Genomic DNA, 4,580 nt, shown 5'->3' on the forward strand with positions numbered 1-4,580 from the left:
TGTCCTCCTCCTGTTTTTATAGTTAACATGTGCTAGAAGCCATTGTATATAATTATTCAGGCCGAGTGATAAGAATATATTGGTTAACTAATCTCAGAAATGTAATCCTTTAACCGCTTGCCGACCAGCCGCCGCAGTTGTACTGCTGCAACATGGCCTGGCTGCGTGAATCGCTGTCATGTTACGTCGGTAACATATTCGGCCACTAGGGGGCGTGTGCATGCCCCCTGCTTTCCTACGGAGCCGATGTGAGTGCCCGGTGGTCGCGATCGCTCTGCACACCGAGAACCGGGATCTGTGTGTGTCTGAGGTTCAGAGTATGAACAGCGATCTGTCATCTCCCCTGCACAGTCCCCTCCCCCCTTCAGCTAGAACACACACTAGGTAACACATTAACCCCTTGATCGCTCCCTAGTGGTTAACCCCTTCACTGTCAGTGACATTTTTACAGTAATCAATGCATTTTTATTGCCCTGATCGCTGTAAAAATGCCAATGGTCCCAAAATGTGTCAAAATTGTCAAGTGTCTGCCATAATGTCGCAATCCCGCTAAAGACTATCCCCTATTTTGTGTGACGCTATAACTTTTGCCCAAACCAATCAATATACGCTTATTGCGAATTTTTTTTTTTACCAAAAATATGTAGAATAATACATATAGGCCTAAACTGAGGAAAAATGTTTTTTTATATATTTTGGGGGGATATTTATTATAGCAAAAAGTTAAAAAAAAAATTGCGTTTTTTTTTTTTTTCAAAATTGTTGCTCTTTTTTTGTTTATAGCGCAAAAAAAAATAAAAACGGCAGAGGGCTAAGAATATGCATGCATCATACATACTAGGGGGAGTACAACTGGGGGAATCTGTAGTGAAGGATCTGGGGGTTTTGGTAGATCATAAGCTCAATAAAAACATGCAATGCCAAGCTGCGGTTTCCAAAACGAGCAAAGTCCTTTCTTGTATTAGAAGAGGTATGGACTCCAGAGAGAGAGAGATATCATTTTGCCCCTGTACAAATCATTAGTACATGTACATAATATAACTGGGTACTAACATTTATAGGTAAAGTTGATCCAGGGAAAATCCTTGGGGTATGTACTATATATATATATATATATATATATATATATATATATTTTTTTTTTGGTATTAAGAAAAGCATTTTTTTTTTTTTTTTTAATTGTCGATCTTTGTTTATAGCGCAAAAAATAAAAACCGCAGAGGTGATTAAATACCCCCAAAAGGACATAAATTTTGTTTGGGTACACTGAACCTTGGGGTACACCACTGATAACCTTAGACCATTCAGAGTAAGAATCATTAACCACTACTGAATTCTGTCTTTTAGCCAGTTTTCTAGCCATTTTGGAAGGCTGACGTGCTGACGTCATCGTTTTCATCTCATCTCGTCTTGAAAGGGTGCATGCAGGCCGGACAGGTGTTTTATTTCCTATATGCCTATATCCGTACTTTTTAATGTAAGTGCATTATCCCTTATTACAATAAAGGGTTTTTAACTGATTTACACTATGGAGAATATTCTTTATTTCTCTGGGTCCCCCCTGCTTGTCGTTTGAATCCACTGGACAGAGAGATCCTGTCTGCCCCTTCCCTGTGAGGAGATTGGAGGTGTCGTTCCCCCTGAGTGGATACCCACAGATAAGCTGATTTATAGCTTACCTCTGGTAAGCATGCATTTATTAGGCTGCTTTCACACTGGGGCGGTAGGGGGCGTCGGCGGTAAAACAGCGCTATTTTTAGCGCTGTTTTACCGCGGTATTCGGCCGCTAGCGGTGCGGTTTTAACCCCCCGCTGGCGGCCGAAAAAGGGTTAAAACCACTCTTATTGCCGCGGTATAGCCGCGCTGTCCCATTGATTTCAATGGGCAGGAGCGGTTTAGGAGCACCGTTCCAAAGATGCGGCTGGCAGGAGTCTTTTTCTTCTCCTGCCAGCGCACCGCTTCAGTGTGAAAGCCCTCTGGCTTTCACACTGAACAAACAGTAGAGGCTGTTTTGGGTCGGTTTGCAGGCAGTATTTTTAGCGCAATAACGCCTGCAAACCGCCCCAGTGTGAAAGGGGTCTTAAGGTGGAGGATTTTTCACTGGGTGTCGGTTGATGAAAATTTATGATCACCTTTTGAATTTGCATCTGGCTCCAGGGACCTTGCCTCCTTTGACCATCCTTTTTCATTTTCCAGTCACCATTGATTTTTGGTGTTTAATATTTGTTAATGATATGATTTGGGACTTTTGTCTTTTCTGATTATTTCTCACATATTTTAAGTATTGATATTTATCTATCTCATTATTAATATTTTTTTGTCACTTTTATGATTGATTTTTTTCACAATTTATAATCCGTTGTTATTTTGTGGTTTTATTTATATTAGCACATTTATCAAATTTAGCGCGGTCTTTTGGATTATTTCTTTGTATGTATTTGTGCACGCCTCACAATTAGGACTGCAGCTTAATTTTTTTATCAATCATTTTTGAGAAGCGCGGTAATTGTTGTTATTATCCATTTACAAACCTGATATTTCCAGGCCTGTAGACTTTACCTTACACATGAGCCATGTGTGCGGAACTGTGTCGAACGCATTTGCAAAATCCAAGTATACCACGTCCACCGCCACCCCTCTGTCCAAGGTTTTACTTACCTCTTCATAAAAAGAAATGAGGTTTGTCTGACAACTTCTGTCTTTCATAAATCCATGCTGTCTGTTGCTTAAAATGTTTTTTTCCAGCAAGAACTCATCTATGTGGTCTTTTATTAAACGCTCCAGTATCTTCCCGACTATGGAAGTTAAAATAACAGGTCTATAGTTACTTGGTAAAGACTTTGATACCTTTTTTAAATGCCCTGCGCCAATCCAGTGGTACTATTCCCATCATTAACGAGTCCCTAAAAATTAGATACAATGGCTTTGAAATGACAGAGCTCAATTCTTTTAGGATCCGTGGGTGGATGCCATCTGTCCAGGTGTTTTATCCACCTTTATTCTGTCTAAATATTTCTGGACCATATCACTTTTGAGCCATTGTGGATTATTCGGGGCTGTGTCACGACCACCCCCATTATGGACATAAGCTCCCCCATGCTTTTTTGTATACACAGAGCTGAAAAAAGTATAAAATTATCTAGAGTGGGTGACTGGAGACAAAGAAAAGGCAAATTTATTAAATAAAGGGCCTACATGCTCAGACCTGACCTTTTTTACTATTAATATATTTGAAGATTTTTTTTTGGGTTTGTCCTATCTTTTGCAATCTGTCGTTCGTTTTTGAATTTTTGCATCCTTGATTTCCTTTTTACATATTTGTAACATTTAAACGACACTAGTGTTCCTTCATTTTTATATTTTTTCTTTTCTTATTGTTTATAGCTTTTTTAACTTTGGCCGTGAGCTACATAGGTTTTATTTTTAGCCTTTTAAACTTATTGCCCATGGGAATATACTTTGTGGTGAGGTCCCAAACAGTCACTTTGAAGAATTCCCATTTCTGTTCTGTGTTTATCAATGCAAATATTCCCTCCCAGTCTAAATCCTGGAGAGCAGCCCTCATCCTTGGAAAATTTGCTCTCTTGAAGTTAAGTGTTTTTATCTTTCTCGTATGCATTTCTTGTTTACAGCTAACATCAAATGAAATCATGTTATGATCCCTGCTAGCCAGGTGTTCCTTTATCTGGACATTAGTAAAAAGCTCTGCATGGTTTGATTACCAGGTCCAACAGAGCATCATTCCTAGTTGGGGCCTCAATAAACTGGACTTATAAACTGTAATAGGTTTATAAATGTTTGCCCTTTAACTGTCCCAACAGTGCCATTACTCCAGTCAATTTCTGGGTAGTTAAAGTCCCCCATTATTATCACTGGATCTGTTTGTTTACAGTGGCAGATCCCCGTTCTGCCTCTGTACTAGGTGATCGCAGGTCGTCGGCGGACAGCGAGTCAACCCGAACCATGGGCACGCTCCCGCAGTGGGAGCAAGAGCGCACCACCATACAGGTACAGTGATTCACGCAGTGCTGCCAACCTTCCACATTAAATTTACGTGAGCTGTGGTTAAACAATATGGGCCGTATAATTTTAAGAAGTAGTATGGTCAAAGCTTGTTTGGCTGTACTTCCCCTGTGGGTCAGAGGAGTGTACTTGGTTCTCCACTCTTGTTACCCAGGTTCAGTTGTCAGGAGCCTAAAGCTTGCTGGCGACTAATGTCGCAGAGCCAGTACAGACTCTGGAGAGAGCCCAACTTTATTGTTGGGATCCACTCGGATGCCTGAAGCGGCAGCTGACTCACCTCTGTGGTTTTTATTTTTTATTAAAAAAATGTAAAAAGACCGAATGTTTCTTTTTTTTTAATAAAAAATTTAAAACAGGTAATTTTTCTCCTTCATTGATGTACGCTGATGAGGCGGCACTGATGGGCACCAATAGGTGGCAATAATGGGCACTGATCAGTTACACTGATGGGTGGCACTGATTGGCACCACTGGTGGTCATAGATAGGTGGCACTGTGGACACCGTTAGGTGGCAATGGCAGGTGGCACAGATGAGGCAGATGTTCCTCTTCGGGACC

The sequence above is a fragment of the Aquarana catesbeiana genome, linkage group LG09 (assembly GCF_042186555.1).
Source record: "Aquarana catesbeiana isolate 2022-GZ linkage group LG09, ASM4218655v1, whole genome shotgun sequence".
Taxonomy (NCBI): Eukaryota; Metazoa; Chordata; class Amphibia; order Anura; family Ranidae; genus Aquarana; species Aquarana catesbeiana.